General features: G+C 36.0%; 1 protein-coding gene across 5 annotated transcripts in view; it reads left to right on the top strand.

Annotated features, from left to right (window-relative positions):
• The first annotated feature begins 371 nt into the window (after positions 1-371).
• The window catches only part of LOC114246796 (uncharacterized), a 103,898-nt gene continuing 83,686 nt past the window's right edge, over positions 372-20,583 (top strand). For 2 of the 5 annotated variants that reach the window (XM_089733995.1, XM_089733992.1), the window contains exons 1-2: positions 374-667; positions 18,551-18,588. The gene's annotated coding sequence lies outside the window, so the exon portion shown is untranslated. Of the gene's footprint in view, positions 668-18,550; positions 18,589-20,583 lie in introns of all 5 variants that reach the window. The other 3 variants (XM_089733996.1, XM_089733993.1, XM_089733994.1) reach the window with 3 other exon arrangements.

The raw sequence follows: 20,583 nt of genomic DNA, 5'->3' as shown, positions 1-20,583 counted from the left end.
GAAACGCATTACTGCTTCACGGCAGAAATACCACCAGTAAAATCAGCTATTTCAATGGAGTAAACTTAATTGAAATTCAATTATTAAATCATCGAATGTTGATTCTAATACCATGCACCTTTAATTACAAAGATAAATGTCGCATATTAAGCTTAAACTAAATAACTTTTCAGTCCTCGATTTGATAGCAATACATCGGTTATTTTTCTTACTCATCACGACACCAAATATTTAGTTAATTTAGAAAAAAAAAACCATTTATCATTGACAGTATCAAGACTGTTCCATTCAAATACACTAAGCAAAAGGCACGTAAAGGTGAGCTAGACGCGGGCGCAGCGTATGACGTGTTTCTTCTCACTTCCTTCAGTGAACCGCGAACCGCCGCGCTCGAAGCAAGTCTCAATCTAAAACGTAAATGAACACCTTTAAAACTTAACAATTAGTGATACAAAAAGAAAAAAAAGTTTTATGTTTTGATTATTATCAACACAACACTAATTGGATTGACATTTGAATACAAACTTTTAGAAAGCTTTGGTATTGATAAAAGTTTGTTTTTCGTTTGCAAGGACAGTGTTACGAAAGTTCAGATTGCGAGTTTCAAAGTGTATTTTTTTTAAATCAGTTTATTCCGGGATTGTTGCGTGTTTGTGCGAATTAGAAGGTAAGTTGTTGATTGCTGTAACTTAATAGCGTTCTGTCAGGAAATGTTTCGAAGTTCACAAGAAATGACTTTCGATTGCCAACGTTTCTTCTTATTTGCACTTGAACGTTACGGCTTCGTTCCATTGCTTCTTCAAATACGTATTGATAATTTTTAATGTGATTTTTTTTGGTACACGCTTACTTCTGACCTTCAATCAAAGCGCTTAGGCTTCAACCAAAGCCGAAGGATGTGCGTAAACCTGCGGCTTGAAAGCCGTCTTCATTATAGAAAGGCCCGGTCGCTTTGTTTTCACATGAACGTTCACCTTTTATGTAGGTACGCCACAGTTCATTAAAGATTTTACATAATACACGCTTTCTTCGGAGGCATGTATGTGCTGATGCGGATTTTTACGGTTCCACAAGACCGTGACACTTTTACCGGCTAATTACTTTTGGCTCAATCGAAGGTTGAAAATCTCACGTTCGATTTTTATTTGGAAAACTACTAGAAGGAATCGAAGTTTGTCAACTATATATACATAGTGTTTTTTTTGTGTGATTCGTAGCAAAAAATTACGTTTTAATTATAATTAAAGATATATACTTAATAATGTCTACCCGCGTTTGTAATTCGAAATATTAATGAAACAACTTCATTTTCCGGAATACAGAGTTGGTCGTGTCACCATCAGGTCTACAGATTACCATTCGGTAGATACATAATAAGACGGACCAAACTTCGGTTTTAAAATAACAGATATGTCCTGACCATGTCGATTTTCTTGATGAAAAGTATCGTGTTGGTCCGGTTAATAAAATTTTATACATTCAGTCATTTTTACTTGTTTGAATAACATATATCCAAACATGCAAACAATCTTTCATATTACTAATGTTAGAGTAAATTTTAAAATGTATACAAGTTTACCTAGTATCCAGTAGGTGCTGATGGCCTCTTATTAGAAGCTGTGGGGATGAGTGGAGATACGCCCCGACCTACTTACTATAAGCTGCTATTACTCTGCCATGTCATTTTAAAGTAGTGATATTATTTTTATTATTATTTCTAAATAATTATTATTATGAGTTATTCAGTTTTAAATTACATTTTATTTGTAGACCGGACGTTTTACGCTCCTATCGGTAACACAGAATCTTGCAAAGGATTTCCTGGTTGTAAAAAAATTGGTGTCGTAGATCGTTAGGCTTTCAGAGGTTTTAACACTAGAATCTGAACCCGGATTGATGGGATCACGCCACTACTATTCTACCTATGGCTGTGGAAAAGTGATCCTCAATGTCTAATTAAACATTCTCTACAATAGATGATAATCATTATGAATTTAAAATTTGGCGGCAAACAAAAGTGTCATAGCGGGAGTTGAGAGTCACTGGAATAGTATTGCCATTATACGAATACTAGTGTGATCCGGGACAACGAATTCGTTAACTTGAGATACCTGTAAATAAATATCTGTAAAAAATTCGATACTACATTAAAACAACATTGTAAGAAACTTCCAAACCAATAATTAAGAGCAATTCTCTTTGTATCACAGCTTACGTAACATCAAACTAAGTGTGAAGTAGGTGTGTAAGGAAATTCGTTGTTGTCCGTTACGATATGGATTGTAATTAGAAGGATGCTATAAACAACCTTATGTAACTGTTCTTAATGATATAGTGCCAGTAAAGACTTTCAGTTTCACTAAAACAAACTTCTTCTTCTTAGTCGAATACTTCATTGCTGAAGGTCGTGTCTCTGAAAGCCCTTCGTGGCTCTTTGTATCCTCAGCTTCCATTTGCTTCGGTTTTCGGCTTCTCTCAGGGCGTTCGCAACAGAGAGTCCAGTGAGCGCAGTTATCTGATCCGACCAACGGTTTGGTGGCCGGCCGGCGGGTCTTTTCCCTTCTACCTTGCCCACCACAATCAATCTTTCAAGGTTTAAAACAAAAAACAAACTATCGTTCTACATTTATTGTGTGCTTATGCCTATGTTTCTCAGTGTTTGTGGCTATTTTCAACTAGGTAGACTTCACGCTAGTCTGCTTATCAAGGCAATAAAAAAATCCAATCTATTATGGGCACTGGAAATGGTGACGAAGAAATCACGGGCCACGCACGACAGTAAAAGTAGTTTTAATCATGTCTACACTTATTTTATAACACGTAATAGCCCACTGAGTTTCTCGCCGGATCTTCTCAGTGGGTCGCAATTTCGATCCGGTGGTAGATTCTGCGAAGCGCTGCTCTTGCTAGGACTATTGTTAGCAAAATTCCCTCAGGTTCAGCCCGTGAGCTTCCAGGCTACCAGCGTATAGATAGGGAAAAAAGGAACATTATTTGTAAATATATTCCTCTTATTTTATTAGTGGAATGGTTGAGAGCAAAGAAAATGTCCGAAATATCGGAAACCGTTTTAAGTCATCTCAATTTGAATGTTGAATTACTATAACAATTGACTTGAATCATTACCAATCATTATCAATCATCATTGATCAATACGAATCATTTATATTGCATATAATATACATATAATCCAAACGAAAAAACCTTTGAAAATTTGAAAGCAATCCAATAATTAGTGTCGTGTACATATAAATGCGCTATCAAGTTTTCACACTGAACTAACCTTGAACACTTAAGCCGCAACGGAAGTGAAATTCCCATTTGACAGTGATAATAACACATTGAATTTATCCAAGAATGCTTGTTAGCAGGTCTCGTTAAAGATCACTTGTTTTGCCGTCCGAAACCTGTGTGAGAAAGTGGACGTGTAGGCGAAACGCGATCGTAGCTTTCGATTAAACTTTAAAAAAAAAGTAATTCTGCGAGATTGAAGCGATAGCCGTATCATTTATAAAATTTAGCTAACCAACCAAGTTAACTTGTTTTTCGTGGAAAGAACGTGATTTTTTCATTATTATATGAATGAAATGAAATTTCTCGAACGCAACTACCTACATGTTTGTTATTATGTTTGCAGTAGCTAGCGCCCTTGACTGTTGTGCCGAGGGTCGCGGGTTCGATTCCCACGTCCGGCAAACATCATGTGATGCACAGATTTGTTTGCTCTTTGTCTGGGTGTTTATTATCAACGTTTAAAAGGATGTATGTCAGGCTCTAGTACCCATAACAGAGAGAATCCTAATTGAGGGCGGATCACGGTGCGTGATTTCTTCCCAGTTATTTATTATTATTATTGATATTTAATTTGGTTACTCAAAATTCAAAATTTCTGATAAAATATACCGAATACTTTAATAATTGAAATTAGTTGAAAAATTCATACAGAACCGTACATAATTATGGATATTTTAGATGGAGAGAAATTTCAAGAGTCTTATAAAATCCGAAATTAATATTGTGGCGCACATGCCCCAGCGATTTCTAGTAATCCTCTCTTTCCTTTTTTTTTATGATTGAAAGATTACTGGTGGCCCGGAGGCCTTTCCAGCTTCACCAGGACAGGTGGGCGAGCAAAGGCTCAGCCAGGAGGGGTGGGATTTGCTAACAACTGCCCGAGCGCCTCCGAAGGAGACCTAACAACTCAAGAGCAATTGCTTCGCGAATGAATCTACTACCGGATCGGAATCGCGACCCACTGAGAAGATCCGGCGAGAAACTCAGCGGGCTTATGCATGGGTTAGGTTGCACGTCGACCTCTTTGTCGAGTTCGACGAGTACGGTTACCGGGGTTCCTCAGCCTGCTCCTAGTGTTAGAGCTGAAGGTATCTAATGCAAGAGTTATTGGATCTGATGGATCCGTAAGGACGTGTCTAGGGCGACGACGGTGACTTGCTCCTGCGTGATCAGGATTCGGGGAGTAATCAGCGGCGGCAACGATAAGGCGATTATCATGACGCATAGCCTTATTGAAGTAACGTTCCGACACTGACTTCATGTGTTTGCGGATCGATTCGAGGCCCAGGTCATCGTGTAAGTCGATGTTCCTCACAAACCACGGAGCCCCGACGGCTAACCTGCAAAAGCGGGATTGTAGGGATTGGAGGGTGTCTATGTGTGTGCGGGCCGCGTGAGCGAACACCACACTCGCGTAAGTCATGACGGGCCTTATGCAAGTTTTGTAAAGTGTCACCTTGTTCCGAAGGGACATTTTACTCCGCTTACAGATCATGGGATAGAGTCTGCCGAGAATAAATGCGGCACGGTCGCGGACTGTTTTATATGCGGGCGGAATGTCATGGATGCATCCAGGGTGACTCCCAGATACTTGACCTTCCTGGCCCAGGGTATAGGTTGGCCGAAGAGGGTGATCGGGGGTGTGATATTTCTCCTCCTAACGCGGGAGGAAATAAGCGGTGAGTTTCCCCTTTGAAATAACACTGCTGTGCTTTTCGCTGGGTTGATGTCTATGCGCCATTTTCGGAACCACTGTCCGAGGGTTAACGCTGCACTCTGGAGCTTACTCGCGATTAGGGACTTGTTTCTACTTGAGTAGTAAACGGTTGTGTGGTCAGTGAATAAGGCTAGCTGGGTCGGCGGCGACCGGGGAATATCATTGACAAATAAACTAAATAGGAGCGGAGAAAGAACGGAGCCTTGCGGGACTCCAGCCGTGAGAGGTCGCGGGGAAGAGCGGGTTCCCTCTACTCGATATCGAAAAGAGCGGTTAGACAAGAAGTCCCGTATGATGAGCACGAGACTGTCCGGTACGCCCATGTTGAAAAGTTTGAAAATCAAACCCTTGTGCCAGACTTTGTCGAACGCTTTTGCGACGTCGAAGAAGAGAGCTCCCGTGTAGATCGGTTTTGGCCTCTCTTTCCCTGAGGCAAGACGCACGTTCAAGGGGATAATTTCATCTTCATTTGTGAGGTAAGATACTTGATTAATTCAAGAATAACCGCAATTACCTACCAACATATCTAATAGTATTTAACGCTAGAAACACTGAAACATAGTAAATACCTATATTGCCCAAAAATAGTCACTATGACTGCATTGTGAAAGAATTAACTAATGTGTAAAGAAATTTATTTAAAATTAATTCTTAATATTATTATATCTAACCTAATTAATTAATCGATGAAATGTCTGACTGACTATATCATTCATATTGCAATTTTGAATCCTATTTTAAAGCAATAAGGCATTGAGGATTTTCAGTTAATTCCATAGTCTATTTATTTAATATGCAGAAATAGTAGTATAACAATTCCAATTCCGTTAAAAATTACAGGGATACAATTTGAATAATTCCTGAGCATGAATTAAGCTAATTAAATGATCTGCTTTAGATTATACAATATCCGACGTTCGAGTAATCTAATTCATTCACGATATACCCACACTAAATCTTTAATTACATAATATACATTGACAGATGCATGATTGTCAACTAACTACACACGAATAGAGCTGTCAGTGGTGAAAGAACTATCGGCCCGCGACTTGTTGCATAAGCAAATCTAAATAAAGTACTTTCTAAATAAAAACAAAAAAGTCATACGTTGTTTCTACGTTCTCTATAAACGAACTGGTAATTCTGTTTTGTTTTTCTACAGTTATTGGCTGTAGTATAGGAAGAAGCCAGGTCAGCGAGGTTCATGCTAATATGCACCTTAAGACATGTAGTGAAGTCTCAGTACGGTAGTTCGTTTGAAATTGTTGTCGAGAAGCAATTAATAAATGTTGTCACATAAAAAATCATGAACAAAAACCTTTTTTAACCGACTTCAAAAAAGGAGGAAGTTCTCAATTCGACTGTATGTTTTTTTGTGTATGTTTGTTACCTCATAACTTTTGACTGGGTGAATCGATTTTGAAGATTCTTTTTTTATTAGAAAGCTAACGCTTCTCATGTGGTCCCATTTCAATTTAGTCTAGTTCTGATAATGGTATCCATGAGAAAACCATATAAGTCTTAAATTTGCATTAAGTACGTGCGCGACAAATAGATGAATAATTCGAAAACTCAATATCACGCCAACCGATTTCGATGATTATTGTTTTTAGTGTATATCAATTTGTTTTGGAATATCTTTTTTTTCTTAATCCGGTCCACTGCTCTCAGTCTTCTTTTATTAAGAAAAAATTAAGTAATTGGATTTTGTTTCCATCCGATTGTTTATAATCAAAGAGTTTGCTTTCAATAAAATAAGTAAACATAAACGGGATGTAAAAATAACGGAAATGTACACAACACATATTACTTACTGTTTATTGTGTTTACGTTTTAAACAAACAATGTCACACAATTGCGGACCGAGGAATGCAAATGTTGATAAAAGTATGATAATGACTCATTATAATCTTTTTCAACGGAGATTGTAATCGTGAACAAGAAAAAAAAACAAAATGTGTGCAATTCACACGTGTTAGAAGTGAAACCTTCCAAAATTAAAATACAATTATCCTAAACGTCTTAAGTATATGTAAAATTTTGTCATTAGTAAATAATTGTAAGGTAGCGCCCTCTGTGAATTGATATTTTAATTTCACGTATAATCCTAAATTAAAATTCACTACAAGAACTTTCATACACACGTTAGTATTAAAAAATCTCACAGATGGCGCTGTATTACATAGTATGTATATTTCTGTCTCATTCTTTGCTGGCTTCATCCTACACATTTTTGTATTTGTGTCTCTTACCTGTCGTTTTTTCCGTTGCATCCGGTTTGAAATCACAACGATTCTAAACAAGTTTTCACTTCAAAAATTATGTTCGAACTAATAATAAGATTAAAACTTTCCAAGAAAACAGTAATGCGATCTACCAGGTGTTAAGATGATACTGGAGCCAAAAATCCCCAGGCTGTTATTCACCTTGAGGCATGAGTTCGAAGTCACAACATAATTCAAGATAATTGCTTTTTTTCCTTCCTAAGCTGATAGTTTGAGAGGCTATTTCAGCGTAACCTTATAAGTGAGCTCACTGGGCTCAAACCTGAGATCATTGCTGTACATCAGCTTCAAACACGCAATTTGATTTGACAAAAGGCAAAAGGCGACAGTAGGAAAAAGCTATTGCCAGACCGCGTGTATTCACGTATTATTTTTTTGAAGCAACATTACCGACTCTTAAATAGAAACAGAGAAATCGTATACGCTAAACAATTTTATTGCGTTCGTAAATTGTTTAATAACGTTAGAACATGCATGTGTTTCGTGTTAATAAACCAAGAATATTTAAGATTACTTCGAATTACTCAAAGTCCGATGCCGTGCGATTAGAATTTCATAGTGCACACGTAATTAGCGATCGAATGCGGAATTATTGTTTCTGTTTTGTTGTAAAGAGAATTCAGTTAATTAATTTTGTTGCAAGTTGTATTGGGGAAATCTGACCGAATAGCTTCATAGCGCACGTACCTTCGAATTGAACTGAAATAGAGTTTTAACGTAAACTAGTGGCCCCCGGTAGTCGAAGTTTGACTTTAATTAGTTGAAATTTTATTACACTATTATGATTCAATTGTCAAAGACTTCTAATAGGTTGGGGAAAAAGTTTTTACTTCTAATAGGTTGGGGAAAAAGTTTTTTCGCATTTTTTAAGAAAATTCACAACATTTTTTAATATAGTTTATTTACATTTAACTAAAGTATGTAGGTACCATTTTGTTCGATAACTTTTTGCTTTTTCTTATAGGTAGGGACATGATCCCATTGCTATAGAAATTTTGGGGCTTCTGATCAAAATACCGCGACAATTGATTTTGGCAGTCCTCTCGTGATGTTAACCTGACACTGCCTAAAGAATTCTGAAGATACCGAAACAGGTGGAAATCTGGCGACCCGAAATTTTGAGCCTCATGTCTGGGAGACCGCATGATGTGTCCGAAGAAGCTCATAACTCGTTCCCGACAGATGCCAGAAAGCTTTTTTCGGATGTTTAGCTCCCTTAGAATGGACTCGTTATATTCCCATTATATTATACTAGATGATGACCGGTTTTTTTTTGATAACGCCATCTTGTTGTGTCTTTAAAGAGGTTAGTTGCCCTCAATTAAGAAAAATTGTATTTTTATTCGCCAATAGATGTCGGGAAGAGTATCAATTCGTGTTTTCAATAATAATATTGAATTGAATAATCATATTGAAAACACGAATAAAACAATATTTTCTGAAAATAAATCGTAGCTAGATCGATTTATTGCCCCCGAAATTCCCTGTATACTAAATTTTATGAAAATCGTTGGAGCCGTTTCCGAGTTTCAGATCATATATTATATATATGAATATACAAGAATTGCTCGTTTAAAGGTATAAGATAAGATTAAAAATCATTTAAATTCGAATTCTATTACTAAATACATAAATTGGCATTCAGTATTCCGAATTATACAGAAACACGCATGGAGTATTGATATTTAAATGGCTGATAGATGTCAGCGCGACCACCCGTGCGCCGTAGATTACTATTCTATGTTGTTTTCATTTAAGATAATCCTATGCGCTCTTCCCAGTTTAATCTAAGCCTTATCCTTGACAGAATACGGCACAAAAGGGAATACCTTTACTGAAAATAATTTTCAACGTATTTATTTTATTTTTGTATCGAGTTCATGCGATTGTGTACCATTAGTGGACGTACTGAGGTAAACAAAAGTAAATACAATACTGGTATCGGTCAAATAAAAGTGTGATAACTTATTGTCCATTACGTAATGTGATTAGAAATAATTTCTTAACGGCCGATATAATTTTGTAAATAATAATGAATATATAAAACAAATGTTTTGTAACAATGTTTGGCAATAATTATTCAAATGTAAGCAATCAGAAAGATCTTCTGTTGAAAGTGGATTTCGCAAAAAAAAAAAAAAAACCGTGTCATTCATGTCAGTAGGTAAACGAGTGTATTGAAAAACCATAGTTCCTGATTCCAATCATGTCGCAACCATAAAATAGCATAAGACATCAACTCTGTACAAAAAATAATTAAGTAATACATGTACGTATATTATACAATCATTTTGTGTTATAACTGACCTTATGAATTAATTCAAACATACGAAAAGATAAGTTTTATTTTTGGGTTCCGTAGCGCAGTGGCTAAAAAACCTTGTCCTATTAAGTGACCGGGTCAACCGGGATAACCGGGCGGGGTAAACTTCACAGCGTTAGTGCCGCTACTCACTTGAGACGTGAGGCCGAATTCGCAATTGTAAAGGTGGTATCTGTGCGGATATACCACATTCTTTTTTTATATTTATTTACTGCTTAGATGGGTGGACGAGCTCACGGCCCACCTGGTGTTAAGTGGTTACCGGAGCCCATAGCCATCTACAACGTAAATGCCGCCACCTACCTTGAGGTATACCATCTCAGGTCTCAGTATAGTTAGAACGGCTGCCCCACCCTTCAAATCGAAACGCATTACTGCTTCACGACAGAAATAGGCAGCGTGGTGGACCTACCCATGTGGACTAACAAGAGGTCCTATCACCAGTAATTACGCAACTTAAAAACGTTAAACTTACGAGACAGAATGTAGATAGAAAATTATATATGGTTAAAGTTATACCGTTAAAATTATTGATAAATTTCAGCGCTCTGAGGAATTATTCGAGATGAAACCATCAACTCGTTTTTACCATCGCACCGCCCGCCACCGGAGTAGAGTTCATCCATACTACCTGGAGCCACTGTGTTCATCCACAGTGCGTTTCCAGAGGTCTTTTTGCCACGTACCATCCGGCTATGGAATGAGCTCCCCTCCACGGTGTTTTCCGAGCGCTATGACATGTTCTTCTTCAAACGAAGCTTGTGGACAGTATTAAGCGGTAGGCAGCGGCTTGGCTCTGCCCCTTGCATTGCTGAAGTCGATAGGCGACGGTAGCCACTCATCATCAGGTGGGTCGTATGCTCGTCTGCCTACAAGGTCAATAAAAAAAATCATAAAGGACATATACACGCCCGAGCTTGACTTAAGCTGGCATTCATTTTGAAGTATCACAGGGCTATTTCATATCAGTGGGCCAGCACTAATAATAATAAATATAAGAGACAAGCCACATACGGCTATCTGACATTTATATACGTTTCAATATATATTATTATGTATATAACTGGATATTAAACACCCAGACAAAGAGCAATCAATCCAGAACATTTCATAAATCGTTGCAAAAGCTAACTTTACATATATTATGCGCTTCAAGTTATGTAAAATTAAAATAGATTATCTACCAATTTTACGTAATTTCAGATTAACACGTTTGCCGAATGAAACAATAACCCACATTTGGAACTTTTTGGAGTCATCAAGATTAAATCGATAATCTATTTCGGTGTTAGCTTTCTAGGTTTCGTTACGTAAATTGTTTTAATTTGTAAGATTAATTACATTGTCATAAAGGTGATAAAGTAGTTATCTACAACAAAACTAAGTTGGCTAAAATAACAAAATATATGCTTTTTAAAAACTATAACAAAATGGTTAAACAGAAAACCGAACTGACAATTAATTTCATTTTTTTTATCTTGTAGACAATGGTTAGGATATTAGAGCGAAGCTATAAAATTATTATATTGTCATCATTTCTTGATGCGTGTCCAAATTTTTATGAAGTCGGTCAAAATATCATTGAAAGATTCCTTTATACACAAACAAACTAGTAAAAGCGTGTTAAAAATATTAAATAAAAGAATACAATAAAACCTCTTTGGTGTTAAAATAAACAAAACATACCGAAGATTCCTGGCGATCATCGAATCGTGTAAGCCGTAGACAATCCGATTCGCTAATAAGCGTTCAGTCGATAATTAAAATTGACAATTTAAACGCCCCTTAACAGATAAATCAGAGATTTGCTTCGGTTAATTATATGCGTTATCCGAATGATCTCACGCACTTTCACGCTGTGCTTTCATGTTGCCGATTTATGAGTAATATCGTTTAAACTCACTTTCCACTAAGGTGTGGTGGATTGTAGTAGTTGTATTAAGAACATTTTCTAAATTGGAATGAATCATTACAAACTATAAAATTAATAAGCAAGAATTAGTCGATTTAATAAACAAATCAATGGACAATCAAAATTGATGTTTGTATTTCTGAATAAAATATTCAGGCATAACCTAACGTTTCTCCGAATTATTTAATGACATCAAAACTTTAAACTGGTATTATGGATCTAAACAAAAGTATGGTTCAATCGAAATGATCCGACCGATTTAGAAAGACAAAGGACCGAGAATGACTCCTAAATTATATATGGTCACTAGCTGACCCGGCATACTTCGTAGTGCCTCAATCGATAAATAAAAGACCTAAACTTTTGTATAAAATAAACTTAAAACAAACAAAAGGAATTTTGATATTTATCTACCTTTTAAACCTTCTCTGGACTTCCACAAATAATTCAAGACCGAAATTAGCCAAATCGGTCCAGCCGTTCTCGAGTTTTAGCGAGACTAACGAACAGCATTTCATATTTATACATATAGATTAAAAAAGACCAAACCAGGAACCAAACAAATTAAACACCATAAAATATAATTAACATCTTCACATCACCGTATCGTAATAGACTTACTGTTAACGTTCAATGTAAGCGGTAGTAATATTGCTATCTTTACAATCCCAACGTCCACAGTTGTTATGCTATTAGTTAACTCATTATTGGAAGGTCTATTGCTTTGGAAAGTCGTAGCCGGTTGATTATTGATCCGTATCTTCAAATCTCTTGATTGCGAGTAAGTTGCGTAATGTCTATGGAAACTGCGTATATGAACGATAGTTTACACTTAATAGTCTTGTTTGTTGACGATGGCTAGTGTTTGTTGATGTTTCTTGGGATTTCAGTTTCTTTACGACATCACTTCGTCTCTGGAACTTTCGTTGCTACTTATCATTTGGTTTTTTTTATTTTATTGCCTAATCAAGATATCTAAATGGGTGGACGAGCTTACAGCCCACCTGGTGTTAAGTGGTTACTGGAGCCCATATACATCCACAACGTAAATGCGCCAGCCACTTTGAGATATAAGTTCTAAGGTCTCACGTATAGTTACAACGGCTGCCCCACCCTTCAAACGGAAACGCATTACTGCTTCACGGCAGAAAGAGGCAGGGTGGTGGTACCCACCCGTGCGGATTCACAAGAGTTCCTACCACCAGTAGTAGGTGTTGATGGTACGTTTCAAAAAATATAAATTAAACTACTATACTTTTACGGTTTAATCTCGCTAACGTTTTATTTTTACTAATTGACACAATATTCTAATGTCGATGATTAATAATGCTATAGTCGTGACCATGAAAGCTGTGAAGTATTTGAAACTTTGGAAATATTGAAATGAAAATTATAAACGTGAGATTAAGTCGTAAAATTAGTTTTAATTATTTCTACGAGCAGAGAACACCGAGGCAAATATAAGATTATCTACGAAGCGTTTTAAACAGTTATTGCGAGTTTTAGATAAAGGTTTTATAGACCCACAACTAAATATGTTGCTCTTAACTTATATTATACTAGCGGCCCGCTCCGGCTCCGCTCGGGTCTTTCACAAACATTTCAAGGATATTTGACGTATTCTTAAATAACACTTATTGCGGCATAACTACAATAGTTAGACATATGCTATCCGGACACTTTATGTAAAGAATAATGTGTTCTACAAAGTCGTAGTACATTATTTTATTCTATTATGAATAGTTTCCGCAGGGCACGCGGTGTATATATTTTTGATAATTTTTTTACACCTTTGGTATACATTATTGGAGTTTTAGTGAGGATCCCTAATTTTTTTCAAAAAATATTATAGCCTATGTCACTCGGAAATAGCGTAGCTTCCAAACAGTGAAAGAATTTTTTAAATCGGTTCAGTAGTTTCGGAGCCTATTCAATACAAACAAACAAATCTTTCCTCTTTATAATATTATTATATAAGTAGATGATAGGCAGGAATATTAGAAGCCGATTTACTGTTGATGCGTGAAATGTATCATTCCAAATATTTATTATATGAATCGTTTAAAAATATCAACTTAGATCGCATTTTTAAATTATCGGTAGAATATCGTGGTACCGGTTTAATAGTTGAAGCTTGGAGCATAAATTTTAAGATAACTTCGCTTACCGGGTTTGTTTTGCATCCTACCCACACAGCTGCAAAATAAATATGCAAAGACTTAACAGGTTTCCCGATGGTTGAGCTATAGTGTAAGATTCTTAAAGAATGGCACATTAAAATCCAGATAGCATTGAATCGGTCGGTACATTATTTAGGTTTCCTATTTTTTGTTTTTCAACCGTTTCAAAGCTTCTCTTTTGATCTATGCAAATTCCACAAGAATAATATGAGTTTATTAATCTATATCTTATCTAATCTAATGTATATAAAAATGAATTGCTGTTCGTTAGTCTCGCTAAAACTCGAGAACGGCTGGACCGCTTTGGCTAATTTTGGTCATGAATTATTTGTGGAAGTCCAGAGAAGGTTTAAAAAGTAGATAAATATGAAAATGCTCGGAATTAAATAAAAATAATAATTTTGTTTTTCCTTTGATGTGTCCCCCGTCGGACGGATTCCTTTTGTTTGTTTTAAGTTTATTTTATACAAAAGTTTAGGTATTTTACTTATCGATTGAGGCACTACGAAGTCTGCCGTGTAAGCTAGTTTGTTTATAAAATATGTTCGCTAAGCTACCGTCAAATTCACTAAAATTTAATTTCTAAAATTTTGAATTTTCTTAACACTGTACAATCTGTAATGTTAGTATGTGTTCTATAATATTCATGAAAATCTTTGCGCGTTTTATTTATTTATCTATGCATAATTCATTTTCTCTAAATAGTTAATCAAACTAATCGACTTGCATAATAAATATTTTGGTTATAACGAATCCAATGTACCATTTTACACTTAAAACGGTAGATATATACATACATTGTTGTGTGACGGATGCATACGAGCTCTGAATTCAAATGTTTCCCGTTTCACTGTATATCCGGTATTGAATAGTGTATTTATTCACAAAAAAAGCGTGGACTAAAATATATGTTGATTAGATGTCTGTTACGAAGGATTTTATAAAGAGGTAAGGAGTGTTCATTCTTTTTTCTCCTACCTATGCTGATAGCCTTGCGAGGCTATTTCGGCTTCACGCTGAACGCTTCACGTGAGCTCACGGGGCTCTAACCGGGTGTGTTGCTAACGCTGACCTTAGCAAGAGCAGTGCAGAACATGTTTAATGTCTATGGGCTTGGATGACCACACAATACCAGATGGGCCCTGAGCTTTTCCATTCATAAAAGCAATAAAAAAAACACGTGTGGCACTCGGGGAATGCCGAGGTAAAGCTATTGCAAAGCATTTTTTATCAATTTATGCAATTACAATTAGACAATAATAATTTAATATTAAAACAATAATAAAAATATGACCACGCTATATTTATAAACATTAACAAAAGCAAAACATTAACTGTCTCCTTCACACTCATAAGCTAGACCGCGTGAGATAGAGATGGGCAGACTTTTCATGATGCTCATGCAGTGCGACGTCACGCCGCGCGCTTATTCACAACACTACACCAGCACAACGTGTGAATGTGTTGAACGCGAGCTACATAGTAGGCGTAGTGGGGGTGTCAGGTTATTTTCGTTACGGAATTTCTTGATTCAGTCGCCGCGCTCAAAGCCCGCGATAAAAGCTATGCAATAGCTTAAAAACACAACGACACTGAGAAACTAGGTCAAAGGAATTCAAAAGTTTCAAAATCGTTTACACATTTTCTTTAGAAACAAGTGGAACTTTACAAGTAATCAATTCATAGTCACGTAGTTTGGCAACAGAGCCCTTGCTCGAGCAATATTGTTGCCAACAGATTAAAGTAATCTTTGATTAATAGTTTTATTGCAATATCTATGTCACAAAGACATCGCCCTGTCATGGTCCACAAATCTGAGAAACAAGTATAAAATTGTAGATGATTTCGCGTATCCAGTTGCTCGCCCACCGTGACCGATCTGGGCTTCTTGCACTTGTCACGTTTTTATCTTCACGCCGTGTTGCTCCCATGATTGCAGGTTCAGATGTTTTCAAGGTCTATATGTTTTCTCTAGATGGCCACATAGTTTTACTTCTATTTTTATAGAGATATTTAATGTTATTCTGTTTGTTCACGTCAAAGTTTCAAATCATATTAAAGGTAGGCAGCGCGGTAGGCAGTGGCTTGGCTCAGTCCCTGGCATTGCTGAAGTCCATGGGCGACGGTAACCACTCACCATCAGGCGGGCCGTATGCTCACTTGCCTACAAAAAAATAAAAACTCTAACTCTCTTCAGTGTTCTTCTTCTTCTCCTCGATCGGTTCATACTTGGTATAAAGATTATGATCGTCATGTAGTGTGCCAGTGGGCAGAATTAACGCTTCTTAAGACTTCTTGCCATGACTCTTTGCTGCACATTAGGGGAAACCCCCACTATAGTTCTGATTTTATTTTTCCCTACATATTTGCTGGTAGCATAAAGGACTATTCAAGCTACGCGGGGACCGATAGGTGAACTCACGAGCTCAACCTGAGACAGCTTGCTTACACTAGCACTTGCAAGAGCAGTACCTCCCAGGATGTACCACCGGATCGTAATCGCAACCCACTGATAAAATCCGGCATTCTGATATCGTCACTCCACTGGATTAGCGACTAACCGTCCGTGTTACTCCAGGCTTAGTATTTCTAAATGTATGAAATCTGACATCAGTTGACGCCTAATCAAACCGAACATTGAAAGTGATAATCTAATAGAATTTTAGGCGATAAATCTTAAAGTGTAACAAGTGTTACAAGTTTTAATAATTTTAAATTCACAATTAACACGAATTTATTTTGGCTGATGAAATAATTTCATTGTTAAATTTACTCTCTAGTTTTATTAATACAGTATTTCATTTTGGTTCGTCAAACCGACGAAGGCCCCGAAGCCATCATTAGGTCTACAAAACTCATCATTAACAGCTCCGAGGTTTCACCTTCGACATCTTTAAGCGATTATTCAAGATAATTATGTACAGTTTAATGCCATACTTTACTTTCTAGGATTATTCTTGTATGTCGTTCTTGTGTCGAAGTGATATACATAGTATTTTTGTAATTGCTTAGATGGGTGGACGAGCTCACAGCCCACCTGGTGTTAAGTGTTTACTGGAGCCCATAGACATCCACAACATAAATGCGCCACCCACCTTGAGATATAAGTTCTAAGGTCTCAGTATAGTTACAACGGCTGCCCCACCCTTCAAACCGAAACGCATTACTGCTTCACGGCAGAAATAGGCAGGGCGGTGGTACCCACCCGCGCGGACTCACAAGAGGTCCTACCACCAGTAATTACGCAAATTATAATTTTGCGGGTTTCATTTTTATTACACGATGTTATTCCTTCACCGTGGAAGTTAATCGTGAACATTTGTTGAGTACGTATTTCATTAGAAAAATTGGTACCCGCCTGCGGGATTCGAACACCGTTGCATCGCTCAACACGAGTGCACCGGACGTCTTATCCGTTAGGCCATGACGACTTCAAAAATGTATTTATGCATGTACGTACATAAAGATACGCAAATATTTGTTGCAAATATATACATATATTATTATTAGACTATGTAAAGAGAGAGCGATTGCTGACATATGGTATCGTACAAAGACAGTTGATATTTATATTGTACAAAAAAATATTATAATGGTAAACTGTACAGAATCAATATCTCGCTGTTTGAATTGTAATTGGTTGTTTTTATAACTTGTATTATTAAATATATATATTATAAAGAGGAAAGATTTGTTTGTTTGTTTGTTTCGAATAGGCTCCGAAACTACTGGACCGATTTGAAAAATTATTTTTCCATTAGAAGCCGACATTGTCTCTGATGAACATAGTCTACTTTTTTTAAAAAAAAAATTATTTTATTTTTTTGGTTTCATGTGTGTTTTAATGTTTCCGAAGAGAAGCGAGGGCGGGTCGCTAGTATTAAATATACGCAGCGGCTAACCCTAATTACCTCCAATACTTACATACTTAAAAATCGGTAATTTAAATTTTCCGTACACATCGATTCGGGGCATACGTGTAAAAGGCGTCTTACACCTTTCACCTGTTCTAAGTTTGTATGCGTAAATTTTGAATCTGACAATTGTAAATTAGTTTACGTATTGCAATAATGAACGATTTGAAATCAGGAGTATAAGACAGTTTTCCTTATCTCGATTGAAATACTATAATTCTTAGATCAATTATTCAATGAAGTCTTGTTCTAAAAACGGTTGGCCTACAAATCTACAATAGAAAAAAAATTCGCTAAAAATGGAATCTTTCAATTTGAAATCATTAATAATTTCAAATTATAATCTTAGATAATATAGTAATGGATGTGACATATTGCCTATGTACAAATTACAACAAGAAAAGTAAGGTAAGATATACGTAAATGCATTTGTTTCAAGGTACTACCGTAATCCAACCAGGATAGATTTTTGATTCCAGCCTCAGTGACAGTAAAACCATATAGAACGGGCCCGGCTAAGGTTCTTTTCCTGTGTTATGGATGCTTGAAACATACATAAGAGACGATAACAAGAACACGGCTTCTTTTCTCTTCTTGTTTTGTTAACTGATACGTCAAACCTCAGTTTTCTTCCGTCGCCCAAGCTCAGTTTCGAGTAATATTAAACCTAAATACCTGTTAGCTGGAGTTGCAAACACATCTAATCTCGAAAGCCGCTAAGTCACCCAGTGCTAGAGGGAACTGATTTAACAGTAACTATAGTCAAATAAATAGAATATCCGGTAAAAAGCTGAATCGCGTTCGATAATCTTAAGATAGCATGTTCATACATAGATCGCCAATTATAATATTTTATATTAAGAATTTTATTTCAGAAAAAGAAATACTCCAAATTAAAGTTGTAATTTTTTTTTTGTTTCAGCCCTGCTTTGGTTGCGAATTCTGACTTGGAATTTTTCCGTAAGTTTATTTAATGATTCTTTGTTTCATTCTATATCGGTATTACTGCTAAATTTAACCGATTTCTCTTACAGGATTAGCATTCACAATTTAACATTAGCATGACATTTTTACATTAACATGACATTAGCATTCGAATGTAAATTCCATAATAAAAATAAGATCCATTCTTAAAGCTGACCATGCTAAAAGATTATATAAGTTTCGACTTCTCTTCTAAATTTAAAATCTCGGTCGTTCACAGAATGAATCACTGATTTTTCAATGCTAAAAAAATCAGTCTTGCATTAGTAAATTTGTTCTAACTAAGTTCTTTGTTACATTATTTAAGGCCTATTTTTGGTTGATCTCATATGAAACGGTAATAACAATTTGTTTGGTAATAAAATACCAATAATTACAAAGCTATTGACCGTAATGAGTTTTAGAATGCTGCACTGCCTTCGTTGAAGGTTGATTGAACTTAATGGTTTTTGTTTTGTTAGTATCTAGAAATGGTATAGACAGAATTGCTGTTATTTCATTAGGATTTTTATTCTAGTGTTTCAAGTTTCGCCATGGCTTTCAAATTGTGATCTTGCTGGCTCCGTATATGGTGTATGTTTAATACTGTTTATGATATATCTGATTATAACTAGCTGTATCTATGTAATCTCTTATTTAATGATTAACCGATTTTTTTTATTATAATTAAAAAAATAAAAATCTCTACCGTAAAAAATATGGCCAAAATTCCTAACTTCAAATAGAGAATGTAATTTATTCCCTAACACCTGATTGAACGTTGGATCAATGTCTACACATTTTGAAGTATAAATTAACCTGATGATAATTACCAAATATAGATGTTAGCTTTGGATGGTTTCTATATTTTTACCATACATTATTTTCTTATATAACAATTCATTTGAGTAAATTAAAGTACATAGTTGCATGTTACACACGATTACACTCGAAAACGTGTGAAATGTAAACATTCTAGAAAGCAGGCTTCAGTTGACAAACGCTTTCACTTCAGTTACACGATTTTCAACTCTATTCCTAGATAGATTAAAGCAAAAGTTACGTCGGGTTAGGTTTGCCGAGTCGATGGCTTTCGGATCCTTACTTTGTTTATCTGGACGCAAGTTTCTTTCATACTTAATGAGCGGTTAGTTGTAATGAGTTTTTAGTGTAGCAAATGACCAGATAAGCACATCTCCAACGTGGAACTAGATTACGCGGGCAAACAATGCGGGAGTATTCTATTTAAAATTTAATAGGTGGGCCGGTGAGACGTTGGGATAGGAATGTGCTGAGTGGACGGGTAAGGTAATCAAGTATGTAGAAAGGGGTACATGGGATGGTTATAACAGTTCGAATCAATTCAATTATATGGTCAAACTCATTTAGCTCTTACGACTTCAGCGAGGTTTTCCAATGTGCAATAGCCGCCAAAATAAGTATAAGATATAGCTCCATTAAACATATAGGATGAAGATGAGGCCAATGTTATGAAACTTTCTAAAGCTTGATTAAGTTATCGCAATTCACACGCGACAAGTTCACGACTGCACCTTGGCATAGATATGACTATTTGTACATATATGTTAGAAACCTTGATTGGACCTTGATTACTTTCTATGAATTGTGTGTGTGTGTGTGTGTTTAATAATAAGCTTTTATCATGAGCTATAAAAAAATCTAGTTTTTCAAATGGGTTAACAGAATTTAATTTGACTAACAGTGAGATCATTTTTGAACTAAAAAAATCTACTTAAAAAGTAAAGATTACAGTGAGCCTCTGTAAACTCTGAAGTACTAGAACACTACGCTTATCATTGTCCAAACAGTTTCAAAGATTGTTGAAGTTCAACACTTAACTATACACCGGTACATAATCCTCTTAGTAACGTCATATTATCATAGATCGAGATAGCCTTCGTTAATTAATTTAAAGTATCTTAACGAGTCGGACTTGCAAATTGTTTGGAATAATTTGTAGTGTTATACTTG

The sequence above is a fragment of the Bombyx mandarina genome, chromosome 16 (genome assembly GCF_030267445.1).
Source record: "Bombyx mandarina strain Sakado chromosome 16, ASM3026744v2".
NCBI lineage: Eukaryota > Metazoa > Arthropoda > Insecta > Lepidoptera > Bombycidae > Bombyx > Bombyx mandarina.
This window is presented reverse-complemented; position numbering and strand designations above follow the sequence as displayed.